We start from the raw sequence: 17,338 nt of genomic DNA, 5'->3' as shown, positions 1-17,338 counted from the left end.
GAGAGGGCACCTTTGGACATTATAAATAAAACAACAGTGTGCAGATAGAAAATCAAAATCCCAGGTCAGGCTCATCCTAGGAAATACTATACAAGGCACAGCACCCAAACCTCCATGCCAGGTCATTGTAGAACAACGATAGTTACAAGTCCTTTCCAGTGTAAAAGCAGACAAAAGAGATGGAGTTCTTTTTTACCGGGTGACCTTGATCCTTCCCACTACAGGATCATTTTCACTTTTCCGTTTGGCTAGCTATAGAACCATGTGGTCTCATGCCCCCCGCCCCCCTTCCTCGCACTCAGCCAGTGTGTGGCCCGTGCTAGCGCCCCTTCGTCAGACCTCCCTGAGCATCGCACCCCAAGGGTGCCCGTCCCCGCCTTCTGTTGGCCCGGGCGCGGCGGGCGGGAGGCAGGAGGAGGGGCGAGCGCCGCGGGAGGAGCGGAGGCACCAGCAGCTGTGCGCTGGGCTGGTTCCTGGGCGGGCGGCGGGCAGCCGGGGACCAGCCCCAGCGGTCGGGGCACGGGGTGACGAGCGCCCCCTGGGCGGCACCGCTTGTGGGCGCACCCACCGCGCCGGCCCCGCCAGTGCCAGTGCCAGTGCCACCGCAGAACAGCCGGCTCGGACCCGCAGCCCACCCAGCAGGTAGGTCCCTGCGCGCTCGCTTGTCGCAGACCCGGGAGGGAAGGGGGTCTCTCTGCGCCGGTCCAGGACCGTGGTCCTGCGGAAGCGGCCCACCCGGCTCCCTCGGTGACATGTTTCAGGAAGGGGGGAGCAGGATAAGAGAGAAATCGAAGAGACAGGAGCGCAGCAAACTTTGGGTCTCTGGTTTCCCGGGTTTCTTGCCTGTGGGTTAAGGGGATGCTCCGGACCTTGGCCGGGAGGAGGCCACCGGGACTGGTAGCGCCTCCTCCTTCCTTATCGGGGTTGTTTTGTTTTTTTAACTCTCACCTGAACTAATGAAGGTAGGAGGGAGGGAGGGAAGAAGGTGGAAAGTTTTATAATCTTGGCAAACATTTGTAAGAAGAGATGTTTGATACAGATGGCAACCTGTCACAGAGAGCAACTTGTTTTCTTGGAATCCATTGCTACAGCAGCAGGAAGCCAACACTCGCTCTTTCAAACGAACCAAGTTTCTTTCCTAGGGCTGGGGGTAGGGTACGGTGGGTCTCTGATAGATGCAAAACGGAAGGAAAAACAACAACAAAGAACATCTCGGGTGCTTAATTCTGTAACCTTGAGGGACAGTTGTTTGTTTTTCAGCTTTGAGGGTCACATATATAGAAAGTAGAGTTAAATGTCTTTATTGCACTGGACTTGTAAGAGCCCCAATTATGACTATGAAATGGACTGTTCATGCCAAAGGCTTGGGCACTACCATGGGCATGAATAGAGAGACCCAAAGACTGGCTCAACTGTGTTGATTCTGCAAGGTGAGTGTTTCCCAGCTGCCTTGTCCTTGGGGGTTGTCTTGCACAAAGTTGCTAATAAAAAATGATTCAGTGATAGCATGGGCTGACAAGGAGGGGTGGGGACAAAGAGAGAAGAATGAGCACCTCCCTCCCCGTGGTTAGAACCACCATCCCTGGGGAGTGTGCAGGTCCTAGCGGGTGAGTGGCCTTTCTGAACACAGTCTGGCAGCAACACCAGTTGTTGTGACCACCACCAGTCCATTCTTGGCTGAGACGTTTCATAGACAAGCCCTATTTGTCAGGTCCTGGGTGCCCCCCCTCTCAGCACACACCTTGTGAATCACCATCTTCAGTTTTTTTCCCTAACTTATCTTTGGCAACTCATAAAATGGCAGGCTTACCCGCAGATGCTTGATCTCTTTTAAAAATGCTGTGTCTAGTGGGAACGAGGGTGACATTTACTAATTTGGTTGCAAATTACTTTTGAAGTTTATGCACAGCTGTTTAAAATCCCTCTGAGATCAGTGCCATTGTTTGAAGCAGGTGTCTGCCTCAGAATGCTCTTGTTATCTCTTTCTTCTGTTGATTGAACTTACATATATTTATTTATTGTTTGTTTTTGTGTGCTTTCTGTTTTTGCTTTAAACAAACAAAAAAAATGAACATATATATATATTTAAAGACCCAGCTTTGCAAGAGCTTCTAAAACCTTCAAAGCAACAGTTGTGAAACTCCTCCAACTTAGTAATGAAGTCTACATTTTTATTGTTTTGGTTTGGTTTGGGGAGGTTTTGCTCATCAACTGTTATATCTGATTTCAAGAGTAACCTGTCCCTCATCACCTGCCTTTGTTTCAGCCTCCTATGATTTTCTTGTAAACTTATCAAATGTAAACTTCCCAGGAGGACCCTGTCACCACCTTCCGCTTTGTCGTGTTCACTTTCGTCACTGTCTTACACTGTGGAGGCTCAGGACGGCAAGGAGCCCTTGGGCCAACTTCTTCGCCTTCTCTCCTGCAGCCCTACCTCCCGACCATCATTTGTTGAGTCTGCTTGAAAATACACAGGTCGATTACTGGAATTTTTATTCTTTTTACTGATGTCCCTCTTCTCTTTCAGGCATGCAGGAACATTTCTTAATTATTCTTAGCTCGGTCTTTCTTATGGTCTCAGTGATCCCCTTCAACACAGATATTTGGTTTCTCTTGTTCAAGCAGGTACTGGAGGCTCCCTTGAAGAGCCTATTTGTCTTTGGTCATTTCTATAAAGGTCCCTCATTCCATCGTAATCTAGTCTCTCTCTTTTGTGGAAAAGATGGAATTATTCTCTATAATGAATTTGGTGTTTCATCTACAATTCCCTGTGCGTTGGGTCCAGGATTTTGTTTTGAGAGTGTGGGTTTACAGTACAAATCTGTGACTGGCATTCAGGAGCAAAGCTCCACAAATCTCCTTATAATGCAGCTTAATGGTGGAACATTTGCCTTCCTTTAAAATAGGAAATATAGTTATTACTTCTTTTTCTAATGCATTTCATGTTTTAGAGTTACTGATTATGTTGCTTGTCCCTGAAACTATTGCTGATGTGACTGTTGATAAGGGTATACTTGATTTCAGGTGATTTCCTTCTTATAGAGTTCAATCTTTATTTTTTTTCAAGTAATTTCCCCAAACAACTCAAAATAAAAGTTGTTTCATGATGAAAAATACCAGAGAACACAGCTATATCATGTGATTCCATATTTATATAATTTTATTGCCCCAAGTTAAATCTGTCATTATAAGTAGAGAGATCAGTGTTGTGATGCCATGCATAGCATTAAACTCATTTTTTCTGTTTCTGTTCATTACTTTGAAACCTTAACTATCTCATTTTCAAGCAACAATGCATCTAATTTGCTTTTTCATACCTATTCTAGCTGTTAAGGCAGAAACCATGAACAACTCATAGAAAAACATGATGTTGAGGCAGAAAGGTGAATTAAAAGGCCTTTCTTTGGAGTGATGGAAACATCTTTCATTATTTTAACATTGCAAGCATTTATATACAAATTCACATTGTCCCACCATCTAAAAATATCCTTGGGGCAAAATGAGAATCAGAGGTTTCAGGAATTAGGAATAGCTCACTCCAAGCTCAGAATCGTCGATTTTGGCTCTGGGATTAAACTAGCAGACGTTTAAAGGCACTCATTTTGGCAGCATATACTTTTGCAGGGTGCTATAGGTCAATGTTAACCTTGAATGAGGCTGATAATATTGATGATGATAATCAGAGCCAACAAAAGCAATAAGACATAGTTTTATTGTCATTATAATTGGTGTACCAGATATTATACTCCCAACTTTATTTATATTTGACAAACATTACTATCTCATTTAATCTTTGCAAAGCTTTTGTAAATTAGATATTATCATTACCATCACCATTCTCATTTTACAGAGGAGGAAATTGAGGCTCAGTGAGGTTAAGTCACTTGTCCTGCTCTCGTAGCTGGTAGGTGGCAGAGTCAGGTGTATCTGACCACCAAGCACTTGTCATAAACCACAGAGCTGGATGACCTACCAATTAAGTTTTTTAATTACGGTAAAAGACATATAACATTCAAGCATACAGTTCACTGGCTCTAAATACAGGGTGGGGAAAAGTAGGTATACAGTTGTTCAAATGGAAAATAATGCAAGATGTAATAAATGATAATCCAAAAATAAACTCTGTGTTGTTGGTACTGACAACTGTAAAGCTACTTTTGCCCCATCTGTATTTTCACACTGTCGTCCAACCAGCAGCAGCACCCATCCAGTAGAACTCTTTTCATCTTGCAAAACTGAAACTCTGTGCCCATTAAACAATAGCTCTCAATTCCCCACTTCCCCCAGCTCCTGGAAACCACCATTCTACTTTCTGTCACTTTGAATTTGACTACTTTTGATACCTCATATAAGTTGAATCAAACAGTATTTGTCTTATTGTGACTGGGTTATTTCACTTAGCATAATGTCCTCAAGGTTCCTCAAGGTTCATATTGTAGCCTGAATCAGAACTTCCTTCCTTTTGAAGACTCAGTAATGATCCGTTGTATGTATAGACCACATTTTGTTTATTTATTCATCTGTTGATGGATACTTGGGTTGCTTCCACATTTTGGCTACTATGAATCATGCTGCTATGAACATGGGTGTAAAATATCTCTTCAAAGTCTTTTAGCTCCGCACCCAGAAATGGAATTGTGGGATTCAATGATAATTCTATGGTTGCTTTTTTGAGGAACCATCACACTGTTTTCCACAGCAACTACAGCATTTTACATTCCCACCCACAGTGCACAAGGGCTCCAGTTTCTCCACCTCCTCACCAAGACTTGTTATTTTCTGTTTTTATGAGCATGGCCATCCTAATGCATGTGAGCTGGTAACCAGTGGACTCTTTAACAAATCACTGATGCCTGATGTCAGGGGTCTCCGGGCCGATGGTACTCTTTCCTATCTCGCCCTGTGCTGAGATACGTTTCTCTAGTGCAGAATCACGGCAGTAATTACTACCCAGGCATTCCCTGAAGGACCATCCTTCACTCTGAGCACTCCGCCTTGCCTCCTGCTTCCCTGAGGAAATGGAAGTTCTCCAGATGAGAACAGCCTGATCCTTGAGCACCTGCGGACAGGGCTACAAATCGAGCTTTATCTGGATCCACCTTCCCTTCTTCTTTTTACAATCAAAAAAAGAAAAAAGCCTCACTTCCCGTCTCTTGTTCACCTTCCAGTGGTGCTCTGGAATCCGTTTCTTCTTCATTCTTGGGAGTCTCATTCTCCTGATCATCTCCTCTCTCACCTATATTTTCCTTTCCTCCCTCACTACTGGCCCCATCCTCACAGCATTAAACATACTTCAATCCCTTCCTCCTTTGAAGAAAAAGATCACCTTTCTGTGCTTCCCTCCAGCTACTTCCTTCTCTTTCCTCCACTTCACAACCAAACCCCGTGAACTGTGCCCCCGCCTGCCGCTCTGTTCTCTCTCCACAGGTCTCGGCTGCAGACATCTGGCTCTGCCTTCGCTACCTCTAGGAAACTGCCGCACTCACCTCCTTATTGCTAATTCCTGCTGAGTTCTGCTCCTCTCTCATTTGGCTTCTCTGCAACAGATCATGTACTGAGCATGCCTGCAATTTTGGAGCAGTGTTTTCACTTGTCCGCCTCTCTCACTCTCCTTCCTTCCTCTCTTCTCCTTTGCAAGCTCCTCCTCTCCTTTCTGTCCCCTGGAAGGTTGATGTTCCTCAATTTTCTCATACGATGGGCAACCTCATTCCTCACTGACATCCAGAGCCATCCCCTTGCCGACCACCAGCCAACCATTACCTATGCAAAGTCCTGCTGATCCTCTTCCACAGAGTTGATGGGCACATCTACCACCACAATGTCCTATACTGAACATATCATCTTCCTCCTTCCTCTTTCCATAAATTTCCCCTCCCACTGTCTCCTGTATCTGGCTCTGGCATCATCTGTTCTTGCATAACCAGAAATCTGAATGTTTTTGCCTGATGCCTCACCTCCAGGCTTACCCCAAACCAAGCTCTATTAGTTTCACCCCCTGAATAGCTCCCTATTCCATCCACCCTTTCTGGCCCCCACTGCCTCTGCTCTGATTATAGGCCACCACTGGTTCTATTCCAGATTACTGCGGAACCTCCTAACTGGTCTCTGTTGCTGTGGAGAGTTCTGCACACCTCAGCTGAAAGGATCTTTCTAGCTCCCAGATCTGGGCATGTCACCCCCTTGCTCCAGGTTCTCCGGTGACTACCCAGTGCCTTTGGAATGAAACTCAGAGTCTGTGACATGCGGTGGAAGGTTCTCAACCTGTGGGTCACCTTTCACAGGGGTCGCCTAAGACATAACAGTAGCAAAATTACAGTTATAAAGTAGCAACAAAAATAGTTTTATGGTTGGGGTCACCACAACATGAGGAACTGTATTAAAGGGTCACGGCATCAGGAAGGTTGAGAACCACTGTTCTGGTTGATCTACACTCCCAGGTCCTCTCCAGCCTCATCTCTTCAGCACACACACATCACGCTGCTCCAGGTCTGGCCTCTCCGGGCTCCTTGGCAGTCCCATGGAGCCCTGCCTCGTCAGCGTCCTGCCCAACCTCCAAACCTCTCCTTCCTTTGGCTAATTCCTACATATCTTCAGTCCCCACCTTAGGTGACTTCCTCTGGAAAGCTTTTCCTAACCCTTCAAATTAGGATTTTGTTTCCTCCCACATGTTCCTAAAGGACATATGATATCATCTATCATGTTTGTGTGGCATGGAGTAACCAATCAACAACGGTTAGCTACCACTACACTTAGAAAACATTGCCATTGTTTGTTTGTTTTTTAGACTTCTCCAGAAGATTATAAACTCAGTGAGGGCAAACGCCACTTTCTTCTTTGTTCTCTGTTGAATCCCTAGCACCTAGCACCATAGCTGATATATAGTAGGTGTTCGATAAATATTAGTGGAATAAATAACTAAGCCCAAAATTGTAGCGCCTGTCCTTTCTAAGGAACTGTGTGCTGTAGGAGAAAAGAATCCCAATATAGGCATTTAAACGTCTGTACAAGTAGATTCATTATCATCCTGGGCAGTTTTTGCCTGTGGTTCTCTAGAATTATCTAGATAAGTTCTACTAGAAAGTCAAAGTTGAAGGAAATGGGAAACATTTTTAAATGCTAAGAGGCAACTTGCTACAAGGGAAAAACTCCATTGCCCCCTGCCTATGGTGTGATTTTCTCCCTCTATTCTCCTATGTTTTTCACTTTGCTGACCATTGTAACGCCAGTAATAAAAGGAAAAAGACTAAGCTAAAAATGATCAAGAAATAAAAGGTAATGTGCCCTGGCCAGTTTTGCTCAGTGGTTAGAGCATTGGCCTGCGGTCCAGAGAGACCCGGGTTTGGTTCCCGCTAAGGGCGCGTACATTGGTTGCGGTTTGTCCCTGGCCCCAGTTGGAGTCGTGTGGGTGGCAGCCACTCTATGTGTCTCTCTCACATCGATCTCTCTCTCTCTCTCTCCCCCCACCCCTCCCTCCCACTTTATCTGAACAAAAAATGGAAAAATGTCCTCGGATGAGGATTAAAAAAAAAAAAAAAAGGTAATGTTAAAATACTCTAAAATACCCTAAATTAATTATTTTAATAAAAAGAAAATATTAAAGCATAAAAGAGGTAAGAAAATTTTAATGAAATGACAAAAGACTTCAAAGATTCTTCAGAACAAAACCATAATTACCTTAAAACATATTAAAGCAGGTAAGAGTAGGAGAGGTAAAAAGTAAAAGACTAGATTCAAGAATTTGGATGATGAAAACATGTCAAAGATTTTTTAAACATTGAAAGCATTTAAAGAAAAAGGTTTTTCCAATAAAGAGTAATAAAATATTTAGGGGACTCACTGGAAGGTGGGATAACCAAAAATATGAGACCAAAGGGGAAAAAAAGTATATAATCTTTTAAAGGATATTAAAAATAAATCCCAGCAATAATAAAATTAAACGGACACCAGCGTGGGTTCCTAACAAGAGTGCGATGATGTTAAAATGGGAGCCTGGGATTCCGACTCGTACCGCACAGGCCCCCGTAGGCCCTGTGGGACTTCAGAGATTTTTCCGAGCGCGTTTTACTTCACGATGACATTGCGTTCCGGAGAAAATGAACTGTGAGTGCCACTGTGACATTTCCCTCCAGGGGGGTGTCGGCATAGGGCCACCAAATAGTTATGCTCACCTTTCCCTACGAATAAGGGAGACACTCTTACATCCTCTGCATTCCAGCCCCTAATGCGTTCTCCATCCAAAGCATACTGCCCTCCTTTAACAAATAAGAAAATCAGGTGGCCCTAAATCCTAAGTGCATTCCTCCCTTTGTCCATGAAAACCTCTTCTCAACCAGGGTCCCTTTTAGCAATTAGCAAAAACAAACAAACAAACAAACAAAATGTGTCCTTTTGTATATGCCTTTCCATGTAGCTTGTCATGTGTTCACCCTCCCTTTGATGCTTTGGTGTCTCTGAGGACTTGAGGTTTCTATCCGGCTCATGACTGAAGCTCAATAATGATGTTTTAATTCAATGAATATCTCCTGAGTAAGCTAGCCGAAGGACACGTGCCAGGTCTTCTATTTCCTTCCCTTTCTTTAACTCTTGGCACAGAACTCTGACCACAGACTCGAGGAAGCTCATAAAGCCTCTCAGAGTAAAGGGATATATTTGATGTTCCTCCAGTCACCAACATGAAGGATTCTGAGCATGACGTGCATTTCATTTTTCAGGCCTAGTCATTAGTACGAAGAGTTCCAAGCACTCCAGTTTTTGTCCATATTCCCAAGGTGAGTTTCAGGGATCCGACCGAGAGTGGATTATAGGGCCAAGTGCACAGTAACTCCTTGGTGTGCTGACTTCAGGTTAGCCCGTCTCTGTCCTGTAGCACCTGCTGCTTCCTCTCCTCCTTCCATGTTCTAAGATGCCAGTCTCTCCTCTTCACTGCCCTCCAACTTCCCTACAGTAGTCGAGGAAATTTGGGAATTGGCACACAGGGTATTAAAAATGCAAAATAAAACATCCCTTTCAGTAGAAGCGACTGGAGAGAGGCTTCAGAATCAGGTGGCATCATCCCTCCTGCCTATGTCCTGCTCTTCAATGGCCCTGCCTATCTTCTAGAACCATCCAGCAGTGAAGGCAGAAAGAAAAGTCACAGAAGTGGGAGCCAGGAGACCACGGTTCTCATCCCAGTTCTGCCATATTGACCATATTGAGTGATTTGGATGAGGGGGGTCTCTAGGATCCCCCCTGATCCTATTACTCTGTAGCTGTTTTTCAGATATTCTTTTGGTACCTGGGGTGGTACCTTACTGGATAAATTTTAAGGATTCTGGGCGATAGCCCCTTCATAAGTGTTGGTGAATCAGCCATATAGATTAGAGAATAAAATCAACAGTGCAATAGGTAGCCCTTCACCCATAAACTGAAGTATAGTCATCCAAACACTGAAGTCATTCAACTACAATGTCTTGATTTTGCAAAAACAAAATTTCATAACAACAACAGAATATATGTTTCCTCTACTGTATTGTTGTTGGTGGTAACACAGAGAATGTTATAACAACCAAGTTTTCTCAAAATGCTGGTTCTCCAAAAAGAACAAGTTGATTTCCTCAGTGAACTTTGTTCCTAGAAGACAAGATATGATGAATACCAGCCACATGGGATCTTCTCTCCCCTAGGACTGGGGATGGTTTCAATTCCTCTGCATAGTCATTCAAAAAGAAAAATGAATCGGCATGTATTTCTGTACAAAAGAGGTGATATTAATAGTAGCCATAAATAAACTGTTTCTTAAGAGGACCTTGAATTACTCTACCCCTTACATACAACTGAGCTAATCCCGGAGTTTTATGAAATCCTTTTAATGTTGATTAAATAATCCAATCAGAAATAACTTGCATAATTCCAGATTCCTAAGCAGAGGCAGCTTAAGTATTTGCCGAAGCCACGGCACCAGGCTCTTTAACCTTCCTTCCTTCGTTCCAATAGAAAGAGGGATTTTACTACTGGGACTCTGCTAGTTCCTGAGCATTGAGGCTTGTTAATATTTATAGTACACTTGAGATCTGTGACTAAAGGCACTTTAGTAAGGCATCTGAGCAATAAGAGAATGTTTTTGGTTACTTATTAAAAGAAAATAAAAAATGCAACGTACTTGACCAAAAAAAAAAAAAATTTCCAATGTTGCTAAACATAAATTAGCACATAATTTTAGAAATTAATGAAGTAAAACTCATCTGTTAACAGTCTCCCTTAGATGGAGACCATGGAGAGAAATGCCAACATGTAACATATTTGAGTGTGATTATTTCAGTAGAAATGAAAGGAAGAAGAGCCCCAACTCTTCAGAGAGCAGACTAGAAGGATCAGAACAGAGAGGATATATATTTATTTAAATATGTAAAACTCAATTTTCTCCTGAAAAATATTGTAGGTACTTTCTCATGGAAAAATTGCCTAGACCCCTGGGTGTAAAATGCTAGACCTAGAGCGAGATCACCCTATTGAATCAAGTACTGTTCTAGCTCAAGACACTTAGCCATACAGCAAAGAAAGCAAAGTATGAAGCATCACCAAACATTCTGCAGCTCCCAAAAGTGAAACGTGTATTTGTTTGGATATTTGTCTTAAAATGATCAACCGGAAAGTTCAGGCTGAACCCCAGGGAATTTTAATCCACACACCACATTTTTTAGCCTTTTGCAAGACAGAATCAGGGGATTACATTTTCTAAGAACCTCTTTTTTAAAAACTTAAGCGCTAATCAGTGAAGTGTGGCATAGGCTCAAAATGAGATTTGCTAATAAGTAATTAAGGATGAAGTACATTTTGGCACATATTGGCAGCAAAGCAATGCTCTTGCCCTGAAATTGTCAAGGCTGCAGTTCAGGGTTTATTTCACATACATATATTTGACTCAGAGTATTGCTTTGCAAATGAATCACCACATAACAAACCGTCCCAAAACCGGCTTAAAACGACACCACTTTATTTGATCATGATTCTGTGGATCAAGAATTTGGGCTGACTCTGCTCCTTGTGGCGTCACCTGGGGTCTCTCAGGAGGTTGCAGTCATATCTGAGATGGGATCAGTCACCTACATGGTGCTTGGTGGGTGTGGCTAGGACACGGGGACCACCCCACATCCCCTCTTACTCTATGTGGCTACCTTGGGTTTCTTTTCATGGTGATTGGATCCTAAGAGTGAGTGTTCCAAACACACAAAGGCAAACGCTCAGCTCCCTTAAGGCCTAATCTAGGAAGTCGCAGAGTATCACTTCTGTCATGTCTACTGGTCAAAACCTGTCACAGGCCCGCTGAGCTCACGCGGAGGGCAGCAGACGGCAGCCTTCGGTGGGCACAGCTGCAGGAGAGGGCACGGTGGCAGGTGCTGCTGCAGCCACCTTCAGAAACACGGCGAGCGCACATAGGTGGGCTGTTGATATGGTAACAAGTCACGAAGGTAAAGTCGAGTTTATTTTCTGAGATGGAGCCTCGAGTTTCACTCTTCTCACCCGCTCTTCACTTTGCAAAAGTTCTGACGAAAAAATCTGATGCCACTCTCTACTCTGAGGACCCACTGGTCGCTGCACGCCACCTGCGAAACAAAACCCAGCCCCTTCACCTGGCTTGCTGGGTACCCCCTGCTGTCGCCTGCCTGCCGCTCCAGCCTCCCATCTCGCGGGGTCCTGAGCATCTGTGGTTCTACCTCCTCTTGCTTAGCACAGCTCCACGTGGGACCACGGGCTTGAGATCCACGTTTTCCTGTCCCCACTTTGCCAAGGCCTCAGACATCACCTCCTCCGTGAAGCCCACTCCTCCAATTCCCAATGTACTAAAACCTCCTCCCATGTGAGCCATGGATCCTGCATTAAGAAGCTCTCTCAGCAGGGATACCGCCCTCCTTCTGTCCGCCCAGACCACGAGCTCCTCGAGGGCAGGGGTCGTGCCTCTCTCTCCAGTCTGCCCTTCCCTGCAACACAGCCCCACACACCAGTGCTTGTCGATGTTTCTGAAACGTCAGTTCCAGTTCCGTGCAGCCAGATGACAGGGTGGCGGAGTGCCTGGGGAAGACCAGAGAACCCCAAACAGGAAGAAGGCGGGTGTGAGGAAGAGGAGGGCAGAGCCGAGGAGAGAGCCGTGTGAGGGAGCCCAAGCGCTGGGTGCAAAGCTGCAAAGGCGCAGAGAGAACGCACTGGAGGAGCGAACAACAAGAAGCAGCACCGTGAGTCAAACAAAAAAAGTATTAGATGACAGAGAAAGTGTGTGCCGTGGTGAAGGAAAAAGAATCAGTGAGAAGAAATGACTCTCACATCAGCCCCTGCCACACAGATATGGGAAAAGCACACCCTAAGGGCACCCCGGACCGGAAATGACAAGGCGGGACACCCAGAATCCAAACAAGACAACTCCCCCGCCTGGGAGGGCAGGAGACAGCTGGGCAAAGGGAAGGGAGCCTGATGGGGAAACCATGGGACCATCACTCCCAAACCCCGGATGTTGCTTTTTCCACTTGGTTGGGTGTCTTTACTCCTGATGCAAACTGACTGAACAACATGGAAGTGAGGCTGCTTGGGACACTCTTGACCCTAGTGACAAGGGCTCGGGCAAATGTTGTGACTGGGAGAGGAGGGTTAGGAGCTGAACACCAGGGAATACCCACCTCGGGAGAACCCATAGCCGCCTTTCACAGCACAACTCTGAAGGAAGGAATCGTCATGAGAAAATATCTTTTCTGCTAAATAGTGGAAGAATATGATCATTGTTCTTTTGACTCTGTTGAGTATATAAATTATTATTATACTAATTATTATAACTGATATTGGGCTTTTTCTGTATACCAGTTACTGCTCTGACCACTTTACATCGATTAACTCATTTCAGGCAGATCTTCTTACTGTTCTCATTTTACAGATGAGGTGGAGTAGCTTGTTCACAGCCCCAGCATTACTGAGTAAAACGACAGGGCTGGAGTTTGAATACCAGCAATTTGATGCCATAAGCCATGTTCTTAACACCCTCTATTAAGCCTGAGTTTGGCAATATACTGTATCTACTAATTCACTTTTTTTTTAATTCTTTTTTTTATTAGTTTCAGAGAGAGAGGAAGGGAGAGGGAGATAGACAGAAACATTAATGAGAGAGAACATCAACTGGCCACCTCTTGCATGCCCCCCACTGGGCATGTGCCCTGGCCAGGAATCGAACCAGCGACCTCTTGGTGCGTGGGTCGATGCTCAACCACTGAGCCACACTGGCCAGGCCTTTCTCACTTTTTTAAATACTACCTGACATTGGTATTAATTCTGATAAGTGAGTTTTGACACTTCCTTCCCTCTTTACTGTTTGGGGCAAATTTCCTTGTTTTGCTGTGCAATATATTACTCATTTTAGTAACAGAGAAGATATCCACTCAGGTTCAGCTTCATACATCTCTCCAGGAGCACTGCTTAGACCTATACTACTTTTCTAGATCCTTCCCCGGCATTTGCCAGTAGCCCTGGAAGGTGGATCTCTGTACCCCAGACAGCTTGCAGATTCTTCCAGGTGTTCAGACAGATGGGTCAAAAAGGCAAGAAAGCTGAGGGAACTCTTGAAGTTTCTGCCTGTCCGGGTAATCAGGTGCGGGAGCACAAGACTGCCACCGTGTTTTGCTTTGGCTCCTGTCACTGACTGGTTACTCCCAAGTTCCCATGGAGGCAGAAGCACATAGACACGGCCCACACACAGCCAAGCTCATCTGCCTGGCCCCCCTTTCTTCCTCGACCTTGAACGTCGACCTCGATCCCCACTTCTTCCCTGACTGCGTTATTTCTTTCTGGTGAAGTCAGATGCCAGATGCGTTGTGCTGTGTTTGCTTCCTGCCAGCTATCTTGCAAACCTACAATACTGTGAAGGAAAAATACATTTTAAATACACTTGAAAAATGTGTTTTAGAATCCTCATTTATTCATTTATTCTCCTGGTCTTTTATTAATCTCAGTCTCAAACTCTCACGACACCCTCTTTGAACTTTCCTCTTATATTCTTTATTCTTTTTTCATCAGTTCTTTCTTGTGTTTAAAACTACATGTAACAATGTGGTAAACAGGTTTTAAACAGCAATTTCTATCCTATATGGACACACACATGCACATGCACACACGTATTGCTGTAAGTTGCAAAGAGCTGCTAAGAAGAAAGTTTATTTAATTAAAAATGAGTGAGAAATGCAGCCAGATTAACATACTGTAGTAATAACTTTGATGTTTAAAGTTCAACTTTATGGGGTTGTCCTAGAAATTAGAAGAGTAATATATTGTTATACTGTGAGATAAATTGATTTTCAATATATGTCTGATGGAATTTTATCATTTGCTTTTTAGTCAGTATGCTCTTATATCTATGAATCACTGACAAGGTTCACATTAAGTTTCTGGTCCTTTTTATGTCTGTTATTTATTCATTATTATTATTTGACAAGTTTCTGAAGCAAAAGATTTCAGAAAGTTCAAAGAGATATCCTTAGTCAAGAAAACATTTCTTTTGCCAATATTTTCCAAATAATTATTTTTAAAAATCTCAAAAAATCTGTACTTTGTTATTTTTGGTTGGTTTGCAAAATAACATCCAAAATACAATAGATGCCTCATATTTGAGCAAATGGACAATTTTCAGAGATCAAGCAATTTATTGAATAAATATTAGCCCTGAAAATGAATAAACAGGAAAATAATAAGACCAAAACACAGAACATCCATGATTCATTGACATGGGGACAGAAACCAAGTATCTACACTGGTATGGCTTCCTTTTAACCTGGTCCTTCTGCCCCCTGTGGACCCCTGACAAACTGCGGGCCCACGGCCCATCCTGTAGAGGGTGCATGGACTCCGCCAAAGAGGAAGGGAAGCTGGTGGGAGAAACCAGAGCCCCACAAAGGCATTTTCTTTTCTTGGAGTAGACTTCCCAGCCTTTGCAATACTGCTTCCCACCTGATCTCAAAATACCCTCCAATGCACTTCCAGAAAGTTCTTACTTCCCTTTATTCCAGTACCTGAAATTCTGCCAACCAGAATTTTAAGGAACACAGATCCTCTTAAAAATGCAAGAACCGCTAAGATTTCCTTCACATGTGGCTTAATCAGTAACTTACAGAAGTAGGAAATTTTATGGAGAAAGGGAAGGGAAAGGCTGGGATTGGTTCAGTCAGCAAATATTTATTGATCAAGCACTTCGTTGATCATTGGTCAGTGATTGATCTGAAGGTTGGAAGTACAGGGGAGAAAAGAAGGCCAGGGTCCTGGCCCTCATACAGCCTACCTTCTTTTGGGGGATGAAGACAATAACAAAGTAAACAGCACGAAAATGAGATCCTTTAGATCATGGTAGCTGCTATGAACCGGCAGAAGTGGAGGTGAAGAACGGATGAGGCAGATTTCTGGGCCCTAGTCTGTGCTTCCATTACTAAATGTTCTCTTTTTATGGAAAGTGACATGTACTCACTGCCACAAAAATATGGTTACAAAAAAAAAAAAAGAGTGTACAGACAAGTTCTTGGGTGATTATAGAAAAGGCATATTCCGTCCTTCCCTGGTCCCAAATAATGCATAACCCTCGTCTTCTCCTTTCCTCCACGAGGATGAGGCCCAGGGCCATGGCTCCTTCTCCACCGCTGTGTTCCTTTGCTAGTACGTACCTGGCACTTAGTAGGTGGTCAATAAATATCTGTTGTTAAATATATGAAATCTGACTATTGCATATGATAATTCCTATTAACAATGAGGATCTATACTTTAAAAAAAAATCCTTAACTTTGGATTGCCTGTTGCTGAAATGGGCAGAAGGAATCCAGAGCTCAGGGGAGCTGAGCAGGATGTTCACAGCTGGTGGGTGGTACAGTCGAGATCACAATGAAAGCCTCTCGGCATCCACTATCCAACTCTGGCGCTGAAACAACCTAATAAACACCAATGCTCTTCCATATCAATTTCAACCTAAAAGTCCTATTTCTCCTCCTGTTTTAAGGTCTCCTCGCAATGAAAGGGGCATGGTCCAATAGGTGACACCATTCCAGTGGGCAGCGATTCCCCCAAGAACAGTATGTTCCCAGGAGCTCTGAGGAGTCAATCCATCAGCTTCCTAGTCCAAAGCAATTTCCTAGACCTTCATATTGTACCCATGATGTTTGCTTGCTAAACCATCAGCTTAGGCTATTTACCCCATATCTTTTATCTCAGTTTCCTGGTTGTATTTTATCTAAGTCATCTTTACTTTAGTTAAGCTAAAGCTGTGGTTTTGCAAATTAAATCAGTTGTGGGTTTCTGCATATATCTTCTCCGTGTGTTTACGAAGCTATTTTTTTTTTAATTAGCATTAGATGTCTGTTTTTATCTTCATAGTTGTGTAAGAGGAGATTTGTTTTGCTTAAGGTTCTTTTAAACAAATGCAAGACTACTGAGAAGAACACATTTTAAGACACCAAAACACTTTTTTAAATGCCTTGTTTAAACTATGTCTTTAGTCATAATCGAGTTCCCTTAAAGTTTTGAAGTTTGTCCATAACAAAAACTTATACATTAGTTAAAAAGAAGCTATGTCATTTTTTCAACATGGAAGAGAGATAAAAAGTCAGCCCTCACAGGTAATGTGGAGGAGAAATAGGCAGCATTCAAGACAAAGGGCTCTGTACTAATTAGGAATTCACTGTGAGAAGATATATGAAGTTCTCAAGCTAAAAGACTGAAGATTAGGGATCAATACAAAATAAACAACTAGATAAAATCCATATGACTTTTTGCATAATTGGATGTAAGGGATGAAAATAAAAGACTTCTCCCATTGACTCCAATATTTGTAGCTTGGAAGACTCAGTAGATGGTAATCCATTGATCAAGACAGGAAAAAGAAGAGAGGCGTGGGCACTGAAGAAAAGGTAGAATTCATATTTGTTTTGGTTGTGCTCAAGGAGCTGGTGGGACACCAGTTGCCAAGGTTTGATGTGTAGCTGAAAATATAGGGCTGATGGAAATGCAACTATAGGTCAAGACAATGGTACTCTTTGAAGTTATCGCTAGGTAGAGGATTGTTGAAGCCATCAGCATGGATGAAATTAGCCAGAAAGGAGTAAAGTCAAAACCTGGACATATTTTATGTTTATTTAGGTAAAGAGGGAGTAGAAGGAAAGGTGATAAAGCCACATCTGCAGGAGAAGCAATGACAAATGGCATCATTGGTGCATTGGCTCTTCTAGATACCTTATAGCATTTAGTGCTTTTAAAACATGATCCATGAAATAAGAACAAAGGGAATAATGAGAAGGTAATAGTTCGGACTTTAGTGTTCTATAGATGCAAAGGCCATTCTTAACCATAC

The 17,338-nt window shown here is 43.4% G+C and overlaps 1 protein-coding gene across 2 annotated transcripts in view; it reads left to right on the top strand.

The window, feature by feature from the left end:
- Positions 1-564: 564 nt before the first annotated feature.
- PRKCQ (protein kinase C theta) overlaps positions 565-17,338 on the top strand; it is a 133,700-nt gene continuing 116,926 nt past the window's right edge. For both annotated transcript variants that reach the window (XM_036256624.1, XM_036256616.1), the window contains exon 1: positions 565-642. The gene's annotated coding sequence lies outside the window, so the exon portion shown is untranslated. The remainder of the gene's footprint in view (positions 643-17,338) is intronic.

Source organism: Molossus molossus, unplaced genomic scaffold (assembly GCF_014108415.1).
Source record: "Molossus molossus isolate mMolMol1 unplaced genomic scaffold, mMolMol1.p scaffold_m16_p_1, whole genome shotgun sequence".
NCBI classification, from domain to species: domain Eukaryota; kingdom Metazoa; phylum Chordata; class Mammalia; order Chiroptera; family Molossidae; genus Molossus; species Molossus molossus.
The sequence above is the reverse complement of the archived record's forward strand: the minus strand, read 5'-3'. Positions and strand labels throughout refer to the sequence as shown.